Raw genomic sequence first — 19,342 nt, forward strand, 5'->3', positions numbered from 1 at the left:
TAACAATCCAAGTTAGTTTGGATATGCCTAAAGCATCCAAAGACTACAAAGAGGATCAATGAAAAATGGCTAAATTATGAATTAATGCCTATCATACTTTTATGAGATGGTTGAATTCTAACTTGATGTTTATCATATCTTTGTTTGTTGGTGGAATAAAATTCATGGAACATTGTAAATTTTGTAAGGAGATGAGTCTATAAATCTCTATCTATTTTTCAAGTGTGTTTCATTATATATGTGTCATTGAACACCAAGGATGGTGTTCTCCCAAGGGGGAGGGGTTTGTAACAACCCAATTGTTTATCCATGTAATAATCCTATTTAATATTTTCTCTCTTGAAAATAATTGTAATTATTTAAAAGGTTGAGAGAGGGACACAAATTCCATTTCTTGAGGCAGGGGATTGCTTGATGGGATTGTTGTTTTAAATATTAGTCCTAGTTGGTGAGTGAGTTGACTAGGCCATAAATTAATTGGCAGAAAAGGGATAGGGGCAGGTGTCATGTGACCCCATAACAAGTAAGAACAAGACATAAAACATTAATTCATTTTCAATGAGGACGGATTGTTGCGACATCGTGGAAAAGAAGGAAGTTGGCAAAGAAAAAGGGAGATATTATTCAACCATGGATACATGCACTCTAGAGGGGGATAAAAAACACACATAGGGATACTCGGAGGGGTGAATCTCCTAGCATGCAGAAGTTGTAAAAATGGCAAAGAAAGTGGCATTTATAACTGCAGTAGAAGAGGAAAGGAAGGAGCATCTTGAGTGGTGTTGTTGAGCATTGGAGTTTAAATATAGCTAGATAACTCTCTTAAAAAATTGTTGGGTATAAGCATTACAAAGAGAGCAGTGGCTTGCCTTAGGGATGAAGGCAGGGTGGCTTGGTGGTGTTTTGGTTTAGTTATGCATATGTTGAATGCATCCCTCTAAAAGCACTCCACCTCAAGCTTTGGAATCTGGCTAGGGGGTGACAGTTACTAGTAACAATGGTTTTAACTTTTCTACAGTTGGGTGGAGAGTTAGAGTCTCACTCTCAGTTGGAACATTTTTTGCACTACCTAAGATAAGTACTCTTATGCTTACAATTCACAATAAAATATGTTTGCATTCTTGGTTGAGATGGTGTTATTACTACAAGAGGCATGTCTACATTATTATTATTTTCAGGAGTGACTAATGTGTTGTGTTAATGCTTGAAGGCATTAGAATAGCGTGTAAAGAATATTGACTATGTTACAACAATGTTTAGCATGAGATTTTTTCTTATTATAATTTCATTAGCATTACTTATGTTGCAATGTGGTGATATTGAGGATTTCCTCCCCTTTTATACTTATTGACATGTAACTTTGCATGGTGGTCTCCTATATGTCTTCAATATTGTATATCATGGTTTTGGGTTTTTGGTTCCGGGTCTATAACTCCATGCTAACAAAAGTTAAATCTATAGTGAAATTTGCATTCGGTGTTGTGGATGGCACTATTTCATGAGCTTGAATAACTTGGTTCTATATTTTAGTTCTTTGCACCAAGATGCATCTTTGCTTTGTATGTGTTACTATTGAATCCCTCAAGGCAAGATGTTAAATTTCGTATGTCATCTATATATTAGAATGATGTTGTAAATCCCTACTTAAATGTATAGTTACAACCATGGTGCTTAGCTTGGTTGGTACTTTGCTAATGGGTATTCACATATGGATTGTTTTATGAATAATCACTTAGAACCCCTTAATGAATGATTGTAACATTGTCCTCCATGCAAGAAATTCTTATATATAAATATATATAACCACTGTGGGGTTGTAATTAGAACTATGGTGCGTGGTACGAGCATTGGATGCTCTTCAGGAGTCACCAAGCTTGTAGCAAGGGGTATCTCACAACCACCTATATAGCCCATGTGAGGAATTATCGTCCATAATAAAGAAATGCTTATAGGATTGAAATATTATCAGTCATGTGCCTACAATTATGGTTTATTCGTGTAATCAGACTTAGAAGGTGGATTTCATGTCTCTGTGAGGAGTATTGATCTCCTTGCATCCCTTTTGGAACCATATGCCTTTTGGTTACTCTTATATGCTTGATTTGCTTGTTTTTTCTTCAAGAGAGGTCTTTGGCCCTCTGGGCTGAGACTAAATTGTTCCTTGCAAGATACTAAGGCTTTAAAGAATTATAGAATCTTGAGAGGCTAGATGGGTAGATCCTTGTCTTTAATGGATAACTCCTTGTTTGGTGCCTTGTATTTTGACTCTTAAGAACCCTAAGGAGGAAATATAGTTGTAAGCTTAGGAGGAATAACACAATTGCATGCTCAGAAACCCTTGTTGATGGTCATCAAGCTATGGCGTAGGTCCAAGCCGCTATATAACCACAGTAGACAAGCCATGGTCAAACTATTTGCAAATGGATTTAAGTGGCCTGTATAACCCAAGCATTGGGTGGAACCACCACGAATTCGACCAATCATACTCATATGCGTGCACAAAAGGGTATCCCTTATCCTATTCACATCCAAACTCATCGCATCACCATGAAATTCAATAAGAAAGAGTAGCCTACAAATAGATCCTTATCAACAATAAGCTCCTTATCATCAACAAGCTCCCTCGTTCTAGTTCCCATGACCAAGTGCATAACCATGGTTTGTGGGCAAGGGTAGGAGTCGATGTGTTCACTAGGCGAGAGGAAGCTCAGATGATGTGTCCTAGATGTTACATCCTCGAAGTTCACAAAGGAATATGCGAAGGGATAGCCAAGTCTAACTGGGATTGGGCCAGTGTAGCAAGGTTGATAGCATGGAGAAGGTTGGGATGAGCTAGAGCCCATAGACTGGTCATTGGAAGAACTCATTATTGTAGCAGAAGGTATACGATATTGTTGAAGGCTAAGGCATGGGCCCAAGTGAGTGATATTGTGGCTTAATGCAAGAGGACACATGGAGCAAGGTGTGGGAGCCACGTATAAATAAGAGTGGGGACTGTTGGCTAATGGGAGGAGTCAATAGTGTGGAGGCATAGACCTACTAGTACACATATTCTCGAAGGTGATTTTCCGACAGTTCAACAACGAGAGTTTTAAACTAATGTGAGATAAATCAACACAAGGTGTCATGGTAGGAGAAAGGGCGGTGGACCACTGTGAGAAAAGACAACGCAGAGGAGTGTGGACCCAAACTACATACAAGCCGAGAGGCAATTTTGCGGGAGCATAAGCTAGAGCACTTAATTAAAAGAGGTGGAATGGCATGAGTTGGTCCATGGAGGCAATGAGGTGTCCCCAATAGTCCGTTGATTAGCACAAAAGAGGTACCATAGGGCACATCATCCGGGAACATCCCCCTAGATTTATTCGTGACTGTGTAAATGTAATGGGTTAAAGTAATAGACCTCAGAGGTGGAGAAAGTTTTTGTTAGCTAAAGACCTTCAATCATATATATATCTATATATATATATATATATATATATATATATATATATATATATATATATATATATATATATATATATATAGATATAATATGCAATTCAAAGCCCAATTTATGCAACGTGCCAAAAAGCTAATACATTAATGACAAGTGGTGTTGGGAGGTCAGTTAAGTGGGTATAGCCACATGGCCAAGCCGATGAGGTGGTGCTCTTTGATTCGCCAGAACTTCAATGGTCACATCTCATGATCCGAAGGTCATATTGAGGTAAAGTTTTATATCACCAGAGTCGTATCGACGAGACAAACACAATGGTGATGTCAAACTAAGGTTTTGAGTAAGTTGAAATATCAAAATTTTTAGACCCCATTTCCATGACAACACCTTGGATCTTGGGTCAGCATAGTAATTTCCTCCTCTTAATCGGTGATATGGTAATGGTTAGGGGGGGTTGTCACACTTGTACCTTCCCGTGCACTGGAAATAGGATTATTACATCCCATACTTCCAACTTATAATTTGAAATGAGTTCCTTGCCCCTATCATGCAAACCTATGAATGTCCTAGACATGTAGGCCATACTCCCTCCATTTCATTCGTTGTTCATCGTGATATTAAGTGATAATTGAGTATTCCTCGTTCTTGTTCACATATATATTCCACATTCCCAAGGCTTCTCCTTGATTAGATAGGAGATCAACCTCCTTATTGTTAATCCTTAATACATAATATACCGAAAAAGACACAAGTTTCTGCAACCAGGATTGAATTCTTTAAGAGATTAGCCCCAATTTAATTATGAGGGAAAGGAACCCATTTTATCATGACGAATGATGAGTTAAAAGTCTCTGATGATTATTATATTAGTAAGATTCATCTGTAAAGCCTAAAGGAGTTCCCAATATAAAGCATAGGCTCCCACCTAATTATTGGAGTTCTTTTTGAGTCCCCAAAATATCTTATTTCAACTTGTTACTCATGCTTGAACCCTGCACATTTATGATTTATCTTTTGAACATAGGTAAACTATAGCATGAAAATTGGCCACCAAACCCACTCCATTGGTGTAGAGATCAAACGCTTGATGCACATGTGCATTCGTAATGCTAAAGCTCGAGAATTTTTTTTGAGCATTTTCCCTCCACCGATGATTCACATGTCATGTTTTGAACCCAAAAACTTGCCTTGTATGAACTATAACACATCATGGGTTGACTCATGATTTGTATAAATGATTCTAAAACACATCATGGGTTGACTCATGAGTTGTATAAATGAATTTCTTTCACACATGATACAAGGGAGAGATGTCTAATGTTGTGCAAGGACCAATAGTTGTTATAGTACTAGTCCCACCAAGCCACCAGAAATTGAGAGATGTGCAACCAATATTTAAACAAAAATATATAACATTAAGTGCAAATATATTTTAATTTATGTCCAAAATTTCCCAAAATATTGACTGGGCCCACAATTGTCCATAAATAGTCTTTTAAATATCAAGAGTACAAAACATCTTGTCCCAACTAGAAAACAAATAAAACTATAAACCCTCCAAAATAATCTATTCCACCATTACCACCAGTACAAAGGACCCATCACTTCAACCCCCACTAAACTAAACTGGAGCTATGTATACCAAATGCACATTCATACCTACACATATAAAAAGTTGATGTATGTTAGCCATAACTATTATGTTATTCAAAAATTCAACCCACCGTGTTCAATAAATGACACCCAACCCATTAAATTCAGTAAATGGCACCCAAACCATTAATTTTCGATTGAAACATATCAAAGCACAAGGATCAACCATAGCAAATTCCCATCCATCAGATCACATTCAAATAAATCCAAAACACACATTCAAAATTGAGAGATTGCAATCCATGACAATCCTTGTTACCATTCAAATTCAAGTGAAAAAAATTATATAAGAAGTTCAACCCTTGCTAAATTTGCATTCTTAACATTCACACTATTCACCAGCCCTGGAGACATACCATCGGAGAACATTTCAAAGTATATTCAAGTTCTTTATTTCAATTTTTGCACATTATGTATTTCATTTTATTTATTTTAGTTTTTGCACAATATGTATTTCATTTTACATATTTCAATTTTTAAACAATATGCATTTCAGTTTTCCCAGGCTACTTGATCTCTATTCAAGTCATTTACTGTTATTGTTCTTACTGTTTTTTTTCAAGACAACCTATAGTATAAACTAATTTCCAGTATAATCTCATGCACAAACTGTCACGAGAAACAATGAAATGCAATCAAAACATTGAATTTTACAAAACATTTATCCTTCTAGGTTGCAGGTGGGTTTATTCTTTTCATTATGTTTGGCCTATTTCTTCTATAGATTTCATCTTAGCTAGTGCATCAAAAGGCCGAGTCAACTAGGTCGAACCCCTCTAGCTATTCAACACGCATTTGAAATTGGTATATAAATGGTCTACCTTCCCATGAACTACTATTAAATATGAAACAGGTAGGCCTTAATGAATTGACACTCCCTCGATCAGGACAACATATCAGAGAATGTTTTCCCAGGTGTTCCATTCATGGGTTGTGTAATTCAATTGTTCCTATGGTTTCTATATCTAGTACAAAATAAAATAGATCCAAAGTGAGTCCCTGTAGATGGAGTCTCACCACCATAGGAACTACCAAATCATGTCATGAATAATAGGTGTGTACACACATGGATAGACTAAGCACCTTACTGTTTCTTTTTCCCAAGACACCCTATATAAAGTCAAGGATACCAATATTGGAAATGAGTGTATATTGGAAATGGTTGAAATGCACAAACTCATTATCCATAAACTCATGCACAAATTGTGACAGGAAACCATGAACTCATGCATGTTTCAGGTTGCCTCATGCACAAGCAACAACAAGAAACCATGAAATAACAACAAGAAACCATGAAATCCACACACAACATTGAATTCTAAAACATTTATCCTTGTAGGTGATAGGTTGACAATAGTTATGGTTCCAATCCTATTATTCAAAAGTGAATTCAGTTATTCAAGAATACCTAATGCATTTTTTTTGGTGATGTATTTTGATTTTGCCTTAGACATATTTGAGGCATTTTCATTGGGTTCTAGAAGGATTCACTATGACAATTTTCGACCATATCATCGATGCAACTCTCGACCTAGACAGAATTTAATCATGCCTCTTGGTAACTTCATTCATACTAGTGGTGGCTATTTAGATGCTTGTAGCTATTGTTGAGCATTCACATGACCTACTCTAAAGATTGATTTTATAAATAAGGGTTTCTTAGGTTATTCTCTATAGCAGATATTGTAAATAATTCCTTGGCATTAACTTAGCTTTGTTATGAAAATTCTATGAGACTTAGTTATGAAAATTTCAATAATATTTTGGGCTAATTTATATTATTCATAATGTTGGACTGACTAGGGTTGGATAAAAGTTTCAAATCTCAAACCCAGGTTCTCATAGATAGACACATCAACTCGGTTATCATATAACCTTTACTAAGGAAAGCCTAGAGTTTCCTTCATGCCTGGAGAGTGTTATCTATAGGAATAACAATATTGGAAAACTAAGAACCATTCCCACAATAGGAGAATCACTAACCATTAGAAATAAATTGATCGAGTTTTATGTTTGTAAAGTTAGTGTTCATAGACATGAGGCTCAACATTTTTAAAGGAAATTAGCAGCTCAATAAAACCTTTACTAAGGCAATCTTAGAGATTCATTCATGCCTAGAGAGTGTTATCTATAGGAATAACAATGTTGGAAAACTCATAACCATTCTCACAATAGGATAAGCACTAACCATTACTGAGGCAAGCTTAGATCTTCTATTGAGCTGCTAAATTTCCTTAGTGAGGGAAGCCTAAAGCTTCCTTTATGCATGGAGATTATTATCTATAGGAATAACAATATTGACAAACTAAGAACCATTCCCACAATAGGAGAATCACTAACCATTATAAAGCAATTGATTGATCGAGTTTTATGTTGGTAAAGTTAATGTTCATGGAAATGAGTCTGACCAATTTAAGTCATAAAACAATTTATCAAAAAGAACTAAACCAAATCAACATCTTAACCAAAAAAGGAACCAGGTGTCACTTATTTTATTTGAAATTGCTCCAATGTCTATATCATGTTATTATAACACATAAAACATTTTATCCATAACATTTATTGATAGAATTGTAGACATACAACCAATTCTACATCAATTTCAACACACTGGCAGTAATTTTCCAAGTGCAAATACAATCGTAGTATTTTAAGTGGAAAAACAAGTTAACAAAAAACAATTACTGATATATTTGAAGACATACAACAAATTCCTTTTGTAGATTTGATTTTTCAAGGATACTGGAAAAAAGGCATATGTATGAAAAATTGTTAAGTTTCTATTATTTTTTATTGTGAACTGTGTCTCTATTATAATCCATGTTATTGCAAAATCTTTATTGAAATTTGCTAGAAATTTTGAATAAATTAACATGTTGTTAATTGTTTGTAAGAAAGAAGAAATACTAATAGCTTGTAGGAAAGTATAATTTCAATTATTTTTAACTAAATGCATGCAATAAATCTGTAGGTAGTAACATCTATGGAAAGAGTTAGTTATGTTGCTTGTATAAGGAGAAGTGGCAGGCGAGTGACTAGGGGTGCCCAGCAGTGATTCCCTTCATCAGATGAGGACAAGACAAATGATGTGAATGTCAAAAATGCTCACAATAATGTTGTTGAGGATGACCATGTGGCAGAAGTTGATGTTGTCCCACCATCAACCACAGAGTCACCATCAACCACAATCCAAGGGGCAAGTTCAACTAAGAAGGTCAATGCTATTAGAGGTTGGACAAAAGAAGACATTTTAGTTGCAATTGACGATATAAAGTTTAATGGATATTTAGTTTGGGCATCTACAAGAAAGCATGGTATTGCTCCCTCATTAATACACTATTGGATAAATGAGCTCACTCATACAAAACATAGTGTGTCTCTTACAATTATGACTGAAGAGGAGGAGGCAAAGGTGGTTGAGTGGTGTAAGGAGATGGCCCAATTGGGACGTGGGCTAAAGTTGATACAACTCAAATCCATAGTTGCTCAATTTTTTCAGAGGAGGCCAACCAATTCAAAGATGGGTTTCCTAGTAAATCAAGGTGGTTTGGGTTTTAAAAAAGGCATCCAGACCTTGTATTGCGTACAACTGAGGGCCTTGAAAGAGCCAGAGCTTTAAATATATGCCATGAAATTGTGTATAAGTTCTCTAACACTCTTTATAGTTCATACAATAAGTATTCTTATGTGGAATTGTGATGGAACAAGTTTACGGGTTGGAAGCAATTGTGGCATGTGGATAATTGCCAAGAGAGGGAGTTGAAATGTGCCAAAGATTTTTCATTATAGCAGGGAGTGGATAACTATTCTATGATGTTTCAATGCAATTGACGCTTCAATCCCTGGCTTTTATCTATTCAAAGGTAAAAGTCAATTGAAAAACTATATACAAAATTGTGAACTGGGTGCATGCATGCATGCACATCCCCATGCATGGATGACTAAAGATTTTTTTTTTTAATTGGCTTTGTTACTTTGTTGCATCTATACCAGGTGGTGTCTCACCTGAGAAAATACACCTATTGATTTTAGATGGGCATGGAAGCCAAATTGTTGTGAAAACAATTGAGGAGGCAAACAATTTGGGCATCGACCTGTTAACATTACCTGCTCATACCACTCACAGATTGAAACTTCTTGATGTCAATGTGTTTGGAACTTCCAAGAACTATTTTAGTTTAGAGCGAGCTTCATGAATGGAAAAGAATCCAGGGTTTGTGGTGAAAATGTTTGAGCTAACAGAGCTTCCAAGTAAAGCCTTAAAAAGAGCTCTCATACCATTAAATATCAAGGTTGGCTTTAGGAGGATTGGAATATGGCCACTGAATTATGATTCTTTTATGCATGATACTGGTTGTAGCCAAGAGTTTCATGTAAATGGTTAAGAAGAAGGGCATGTCCAAGAAGATGTTGAAGTGCAAGAAGAAGTGGATGAACATGAAGATGTAGTTGTAGTTGATAATATGATTTCCCTCTCTCAAGGACACTTCTATGGTGATGATGTCAAAAATGTAAGTGAAATACAATATAATCATGAACCAATTGATAGTAACATGGAGGTTGTTCTACTAACGGAAGCACATAGAACTTTTGCTATTGATATTCTTAATGGCTCCGTTGATCATGCAACTGACAATGAGAATGTGGTTGAAAAATACATTGTTGATATTGCACTAGGAAGCAACAATGACCAATTGACATTGTCAATCCAAGTAACCCCATCATCATGGATGGTAGAAGCCATGATGAATATGAACAAACGTAGTGTCTCAAGAACCAATGAAGAAAGCATGAACATGCCTTCACAACCAGAAGAATCGAACAATGAAATTGTCCATTTTTTTGTGGACACTAGATCAATGGAAGAAGATAATACACATAATGAGGAATCATATGAAGAGAAAAATATAGTTCAATCAGTTGTCCCGGATATTGAAAGGCAAGTGTCAAGAAATGACATGCAAGTGGCAGGGAATGAGAAGTTACGTGGTCAGTTCCTAAAGCTACCAGTAGAAAGAGTGCCAATGAAAAAAAATCAAGAAACACCAGGTAGTCTTCGTTTGGGATGAAGTTCATAGTTACTTACCTCAAAATATTATATAACCCTATTAGTTGAGTTTGAACAAAAGAAACTTGAAATTCAGGAATTAAAACATGAAAAGAACGATTTAGCCAAGGAAAAGGAGCAACAAGGTTTGTTGTAAAGGTTTGAAAGAGAGAAAGTAAGGTAAGAGAAGGACCATCAAAAACAATTGGAAAGGTAGGAAATGGAAGCAAGAAAGGCTCAACAAACTCTTCAAAAAGAATAAGGGATGACATATATCATTGACAATGATGCAAGTAGAGTTAATGAAACCAGGATGATGTCAAACACATTGGACCATATTGCATATAATACACCATTTTCCGAGACCTCATAAAAATTCAAGTCCCTCTCTATCAGAAGGTGGGTTTACCCACTTGCTATATTCCTACTAGTGCATGTGTCAATCCTATGTATGCTTATCAGACACCTCCACTTAATGCGGTGGTTAGTAGCACAAGTGTGAGTTATGAGTACTCAATTCCTCCATGGCTACAAGGGGAAATTGGACTCAACCATATGGCAAAAATCCAACACATCCTAATCAACCACTTTTAAGTATGCCAACCTACTTGGCTCAAGCAGGGAACTCAACAACTTTGGGCACTGAAGATTCTGGACGCCATTAAGAATAGGGGTGTCATATGTTTTTTTGTTGTAACCACATTATGATGTGGCTTTTGAATGGATTTCCTCTTTTTCTTGTCACATGAGGATTTTGGCTTATAATCTAGGTCATTTTATTCCATATTGTTTGCAACATTGTAATCAAAATCCATTTTAGAAACAACATTCATAGTCTATTAGAATTGAGAAATCCTAGTTGAGAATGCAAATGGACTTTTTTTTCTTCCTTTACATACCAAATGATTTACAACATCACATTTTTCTCTGAGTTGGTAAATAAATGACAAATGAGGGAATAATGAAATCTTGAAAAACCCACTTTTTATAGAACTTTGAAAACTCCCTAAAAAAGTGAACAATAACAGTAAAGAATTTTGGTCGATGCAAACATCATGACTCCATTTATTTTGGTGGTCATTTTCAACCTCCAATTTCTCCATCACTATTACAAATTGAAAATGCATTCAATTCCAATTGACTATGTTTACAGGGGATATCTCTGCTTCCATTGCAATTGGATTAACTAGGCCTTGTTCCAAGCACAAACCCTCATTTTTGTAAACCAACACAGCAAACCAATTATGGTTTGCGGAATTCAGTATACTTGTTTTCCATTTTCTTTAAATTTTATGGATCGCAGATTATGGTTGATAATAAATTGACAAAAACCAATTAAATGTAGGATGGAAAGCATGTAGTTTATCCCTAATAGAATTTTTGAACCCCAGTCGTCCAACACTGACACACATATCACTGACGATGGATTAAATCTACGTGTCAAGTCTAGATTAGATTGTTGAGCACAATTTTACATCAGAGTAATGCACACTCTACAATGGAAACATTCATCAGTTGAGCACAATTTTGCATTTGATTAGTGATTTAACAAGTTCAGATTTTATCTAGTTGAAGGGATCTAGTATACTGAGTCACAAAGATAACATTGCAACAATGCCAAAATAAATGTTGATCTGACTAAATTCTACGTGTATTTGGTTGATGCAAACATTGTGAGTCCATTGAATAAAAAAATTCAAAACTTTTTAATAAAAAAAATCACAAAACTCTTGTTATGACTAGTGAAGAAACTGTGAGGAAAACACATTGGATGACAAGAAAGAATACCACACAATTCAATTCAATTGTGTTGATATGTAATGACTCTATTGAATAAAACAAATTAAAAAAATATATAATCAAACAAATTCACAACTATCTTGTTATGACCATAGAAGAAAATGTGATCAAAACACAGTGGATGACAGGAAAGAATACCACATAATCAATTTAAAAAGTTGGTATGTCAAGACTCCATTGAATCAAACAAATTCATAATTGTCTTGTTATGACCAGAGAAGAAAATGTGAGCAAAACACAGTGGATGACAAGAAATAATCCTAGAAGCATTTAGGCATGTTGAAAAGTCACAAACTCAAAATGGAACTCATCCTCAAATTCCTTAGTATTAAAAATTCTGCAAATTTGTTTATTCCAAGGTGTTTTTAACTCCATAACTCATGTCAATACTTAATAGTCAACTGAAATGCATATCAAGATTCAAAATTGAGACTAATAAGTGGATTAAACCTGCGTGTCAAGTCTAGATTACATTATCAAGCACAATTTTACATCACCGTAGGGCATACTCTACAATGGAAACTTTCATTAGCTTAGCACAACTTGGCATTTTCTTAGCGATTTAACTGGTTCAAATTTTATGTAGTTGAAGGGATCTAGTATACTGAGTCACAAACACACCATTGCAACAGTGCCAAAAAAATGTTGAGCTGACTAAATTCTACATGTATTCGGTCGATGCAAACATCGTGACTCCATTGAATCAAAAAATTCAAAACTTTTTAATCAAACAAATTCACAATTGTCTTATTATGACCAGAGAAAAAACTGCAAGGAAAACGTAGTGGATGAGAAGAAATAATACCACACAATTTAATTCAATTTTGTTGATCTGTCATGACTCCATTGAATCAAACACATTCAAACAAAAAAAAAACAAATTCACAATTGTCTTGTTATGACCAGAGAAGAAAATGTGAGCAAAATGCAGTTGATGACAAGAAAGAATACAACACAATCAATTAAAAAGTTGATATGTCACGAATCCATTGAATCAAACAAATTCAAAACTTTTCAATCAAAGAAATAAACAATTGTATTGTTATGACTAGATAAGAAAATGCAAAATGCAATGGATGACAAGAAATAAGAATCCTATAGGCATCTAGGCATGTTAAAAAGTCATGAACTCAAAATGGAACTCATCCTCAACTTAGTATTACAAATTTTGCAAATTTGTTTATCCCAAGGTGCTTTTAACTCCATAACTCATGTCAATACTTAAAAGTTACTTGAAATGTATATCAAGATTCAAAATAGACACAAACAATAGACATCTAAATAGTTTAAATACTCCAAAAATTATATAGAAAAATAAATTAAATCTATAAAGTCCTAATTCTATGGAAGATACATTATGGCTTACATGATGAATCATGGAGTGGAATCCCATAAAAGGATAAAATCACTCTCAAGCTCATTCAAAGTAACCCCCTTGCCTTTTAGTCTATATTCAAGGCTATCTATTCAACTATTGGCACTAAACAATGATAACATGTTCACAAATTGGCTCACAATAGTTGTACTCTAGATTTATCCTAGGTGGACATTGACATTTTTACCATCCAAAGGATGGAATCTCAGCCAAGTTACTTAGGAAGAACTAATGATGGTAGTAATTGGAAACTACTAGGGACAAGAAGAAATTACAGAGGTTTAGAGTTGTTGTGAGAGTATCGTGACCTATTTCCAAGCATTTCATATTAATGAAGATTGAATTAAAACATGACACAAAACCTTCAAGAAGAGAATGTTCTACTTGAACCTAAGGTAGAAGGGGAAATTATAGCGAGATTTGAATACAATATTGAATTTAAGCCTTGTAATTCTAGTGGAATATTTAGAAGAGTTCAGTTTTAATTCACAAAAATATAATAGATATTTAAGGATATGTGTAGATTCACACTTTGAATGAAGCTCATGTAATTGTTCATTTCCCAACATTAAATATTGTTGTTGGAAGAGAGGTGTACCAAACTCTTTCCTTACCATATCCACAAGTGTTTTCCTCTCTTCATATCATTGTACTTTTTTATAAGGCTATGTTTAGGAAAGTTCGGGGATTCAGGATGTTTTTTAATTACTTGGGATGGAGGTCAAGGGAAATGATGGAGTGTATTGTGTTCACATGATTACAGGTTTACAAGTACTACAATATCAAGACTAGTCATAAGGTATCCTCTAGGCCTTAACATGGATATAGTTAAAAAAGGATCTGACTGCTCCAACGACCTCAGAATCCTAGGAAGTTAAAGGACTAAGGATGGATAGTTATTCTACCAGTTTGAAAGTTTCATAATTAAGTCAACAGGTTTAATTTTGGAGCCTACAATATCTTACGCTCATGTATCAGTCCCAAAATATTATGCCTCAACGAGTAATGCAGGGTGTGGTTTCAGTGACTTAGTTTGAACATGTAGGGGTGTGGGTTTAGTGACTAAGGATGAACAGGTAAGGGTGCAAGGTCAATGATTGACTGGTTTTAAAAAAACCATAAGAAAAATTTACAAAAACCCTAAGCAAAAATTACAAAAAACCTAAGCAAAATTGTCAATGAACCATAAGCAAAATTTATAAAAATGCTAATTACTAACTATCCATAAAACCATTTTCCAAAAACCCTATGATAATTTACAAAACTTATACAAATTTACAAAAAACCCCCAATTTTTTACTATCCACAAACAGGAAATAGTAGCCTAAACATATCCTCAAGATGTTAAATTGCTTGCTCTTGGGCAACAAGGTATCTAGGTGCCAGACGAGGATCATTTGCAATTAGATTATGGGTGCTGATTAGGGCCATTGGGATTTGATTGTTCAACTCTGATGAAAAAAGTTCATTTTGCTCTCTGGCCAATATTTTTTTCATCTCTGCATCCCTTGACTTCTCATGGTTCATCGATGATGCCAAAGCCATTAATTGTAGATCTCCTAGCTCTGCATTAGGATCCCAAATATTCATGTCTGTGAGGGCCATTTTATGCAAGTAAAACTCAGCCATTTTGGCCCCATCCTTTAGTGCACTTTGATCACAAAGATCAATAAACTGCCTGCAGTCCTAAAATGGCATGGTGCCCCTTTGTGCTAGTGTTTTAATCTGAAATTGTAGCCATTGTTTTATGAGGTAAAGATCATAGGATTTAGCTAGCATCCTACACTGGATGGCATTTTGTTGTTCTTTATCCTATGTTTCAATGCCTTCTTCCTCTTGTTTTTTTAGCATCCTCCTCCTTCTCTTCTACTTCATCATGTTCCTCTATATTAGTTTCTTCTTCATCCATCTCATCCCCATCTAGCTCTGTATCTTCTTCTTCTTGTTTTGCCTCCTCCTCACTGACAGAAGGATTAACATCATAGGTGAGGGTTTTGATTTCATCCTCTACTGGTAAGTTTCTGAAGACTGACCATGTTATGGGGATCCTAAGGCTTTGGAGGGAATCCTTAATGAGGACCCTAATCAACCCATGGTGAACTAACTGCTGGAAATTTCCTTCCTTTACTTTGATGTTGGAGTCTATGAGTGATTGCATCAAGAAATAGGGTATGATGAGTCTTTGGTGAATTGGTGTTTCTACTCCAAATCTTAATTCTTCAAGCATTCTCAAATGGTTGCCATAACAACACTGTATCTATGGACTCTTGCATTCTCTTTTGACTTATTAAAGAATTTCCTTTTTCCCACCTTTTCACTTATAAATCAACTACCTCTTAACCTTTACAACTCTTGATCAAATGATGCATATGAGTGAGTGAGTAGGATACTTACCTGTGGTCTTGATGCCATGTTGTAGTTGTCAAAGATCAGAGGTGTTGTTGATGGTCATTCTTATTCCTCCTCTGTTTCTTGCTGATGGTTTATTAGCTTTTGCAGGTTTCTGTGACTGAAGATTTGATGTTGTTTCTGTTATTGTTGTTGTGAAGCTCCTGGATTTGATGTTGCTACTGTTGTGGAGCTCCTGGATTACCACTTGGCAATGTTTGGTGTCTCCATTAGAATTTTTTGATCATGTTGCTGGATGGTGCTATGAGGATATTGTAATGAATGGACAGAGGGAGCAGGAGTGTATGTGGATGCAGGGATGATGGTAATGGTTGAGTTGATTCTGTAGAAAACACAATATTCACCTGAATTGAAGCAATGGAGTGAAAAACAATGGAATTGATGGAGGGATGCATGGTAAGGAGTGCAGGAGATGAAATATATGTGAGGCAGGGTTCCCTTTAGATCTTCTCTTTGCTTTTTAGTTGTCTTTCTCACCCACCTGCACACACCAATTATGTTTTTTTCTTTTATTATTATAATTTTTTTAAACAAAACACTTAGGCTGCCTCATAGAGGTTTTCACCCAGGGATCTTCTTATCCTTTTAATTTTTCTCATCCTTGGGCCGCCTCATGAGGTTTTCAACCCAAATATGGGACTCAGGTGCCTCATGGAGGTTTTCACCTGAATCCTTATTCTTTCTTCTTTTTTCAGTGACCTGATGAGGGAGGAGTTGGAACTTGCTCCACCATCATCACTATCTTATTGATGTTGTCAATGAACTCTTGTCTTGATAAAGGCCTCTTGTACATTTTCAATCGGTGTCCATTAACTAGCAATGGAATGGCTTCTTCATCAATAGTTCTAATTTGCACTGAACCATTGTCATGGCATCTTTCCACCACATAAGGTCTGAGCCATCTTTTCCTTAGCTTTCCCTTGAAGTCTTTATACCTTGAATCATATAACAATGCCCATTCTCCTTCTTGAAATTTATTCTCCTTGATGTGCTTGTCATGCCAGATCTTCCTCTGAAGCTAAGCTATCTCTGTATGTAGGAGGGTCTGCATTCTGAATTCATCCAAGCCATTCAAATGTAACAACTTTTCTTTCTGTGCATAATTGAGATCCAAATCTAGTTGGGCTGCTATCCTCAATGTGTTATATTCAAACTCAATGTACAACAAAGCCTTTTTCCCATAGACCAGCTCATAGGGTGTAAATCTAGTGGTGGTATTCCATGTTGTATTATAGCCCAAGTGGCTTCAACTAGTCTCTCTGCATAATCCTTCCTGCTGCTGCTCACTACCTTGGTTAAGATGTTCTCCAGTGCCCTGTTGGTCACCTCCACTTGCCCATTAGCTTGTGGATGATAAGGAGTGGAGGTCCTATGCTTGATTTTGTGATGGCTGAGCAGTTCTTCAATCATGCTGGAGGTAAATTGGCTACCTTGGTCTGTGACTAGCTCTCTAGGGTACCCAAATTTGTAGAATATATTCTCCCTTAGGAACTCAGCCACCTTCTCTTCTGTTGCTACCTTAATTTCCTTGGTTTCAGCCCACTTAGTCAAATAATCAGTGCACACAATGATGTGTTGTTTTTGCTTTGAAGGAGGGTTGATAGGCCCAATGAAGTCCATGCCCCACTTGTCAAATGGCTCGAAAGTCACTTGAGGTTGTAGGGGAATTTCATCTCTTGGAGTAGGCTTTCCCATCCTCTGGAACCGATCACACTGAATAATATACTTTTTCACATCCTGATGAAGAGTAGGCCAATAATAGCCTACTTGCAACACTTTGAATGATGTCCTCTTTGCTGTAAAGTGACCTCCACAAGGCCCATCATGACAGGTCAAAAGGATGTCAAAGACTTCCTCTTCCCTTACACACCTTCTTAAGATTTGATCTGGGCCAAGTTTGAACAGATTGCCCCCAATCCAGGTGAAGGGGGTGTTTCTGACTATCTTGCTCTTTTCTTTCGAGGGAAAGTTTGGTGGAAAATGTGCTGATACCAAATAGTTTGCTATATCAGCAAACCATGGGGAGAGAACTGAAATAAAAAACAAATGCTCATATGGTAACTAGTCATCCACCATTCTTCTTCACCTGGAGGCAGATTCATCCTAGATAGAAAGTCAGCAACAACATTTTCCTTACCAGGCTTATCAACAATAGTTAGATCAAATTGTTGTAATAAAAGCAACCATCTTATAATTCTAGCATTCACATCTAGTTTGTTCATTAAATATTTGATTGTAGCATGATCAATATGCAAAAATGTTTAATAGTCTGTAATGTAATGCCTAAATTTGTTCAATGAATGCACAACAGCCAGGAGTTCCTTTTCGGTCATAGTATAGTTTAGCTCAGCCTTTGATAGGTTCTTACTGTTAAAATAGATGGCATAGGGAAATTTCTCCTCTTCCTGACCTAAGGCTGCTCCTATGGCTTTGTGTGAGGCATCAATATGAATATGAAAAGGGAGGGCCCAGTTTGGGCCTCTAATGATTGGTGCAGTGGTTAATTTACCCCTTATAATGTCTAAGGCCTCTTGATAGCTCTTTTACCATATAAACTCAGAATCTTTGGCCAACAACCCGAACAAAGGAGAGGCCAACTTGCTGAAGTCCTTCATGAACCTCCAGTAGTATCCAACTAACCCTAAGAAATTACTGACATCTCTCTGCTTTTGTGGAGGTGGGACCCTTTGGATGATTGCTATTTTGTTTGCATCCACCTGCAGTGCTTGCTGAGATATTGAATGACCTAGCACAGTCCCTTCAGTCATTAAGAATTCACATTTTTATGGACTGAGAGATAGATTCATTTCAATGCATTTGTGTAATAATTTGCCTAGGTTAGTTCGGGCTTCTTGGAAATCATAGCCATAAGGTGTAAAGTCATCCATATATATTTCTATTGCATCATGTACTAATTCAGCAAAGATACTCAATACTGCTCTCTAGAAAGTGGCAGGAGCATTGCATAGGCCAAAAGGGAGGACCCTATAGGAAAAAGTACCCCAAGGACAGGTGAATGTGATCTTATCCTGGTCTTCTGGGCAGATTTGGATTTGGTTGTGCCATGCCATCTAGCACTTGGTCAATGAAGGGTAGGGGAAAATGATCATTCTTTGTGGCTTTTTTCAACTCCCTATAATCAACACAAATCCTCTACTTACCATTTTCCTTGGGAACTAACACTAAAGGAGAGACCCACTCACTGTCAGAGATAGGGTAAATGAATCCTGCATCTAGCAGTTTTTGCAGTTCCTCTTTGACTATGTCTTTAAGGGCTGGATTCATCCTCATTTGTGGTTGCCTGATTGGATTGCAACCTTTTTTGATGTATATGTGGTGAGTACACACTGAGGGGTGTACTCCCTTCATTTCCTTATAACTCCAAGCGAAGGCTTCTAGGTGTTCTCTCAACATGTTGCATAACTTTTCCTCTTCTAAAGCAGAAATAGATGGGTTAATTTTCAAAGTTCTCTATAGGCCAAATTCTATGGTTTTGACACGGAGTGGGTTGGAATTGGCCAAGCATAAGTCAATTGGATGATGGCTCTGGGTTTCCCTTACTTCTTCTTTTAATGGTAGTGAACTAGGAGTTGGAATTTGGAGCAAGTGTTCAATTAAG

This window comes from Pinus tabuliformis, chromosome 9 (assembly GCF_031772625.1).
Source record: "Pinus tabuliformis cultivar Carrire ecotype Pingquan chromosome 9, CPIR1, whole genome shotgun sequence".
Classification (NCBI taxonomy): Eukaryota; Viridiplantae; Streptophyta; class Pinopsida; order Pinales; family Pinaceae; genus Pinus; species Pinus tabuliformis.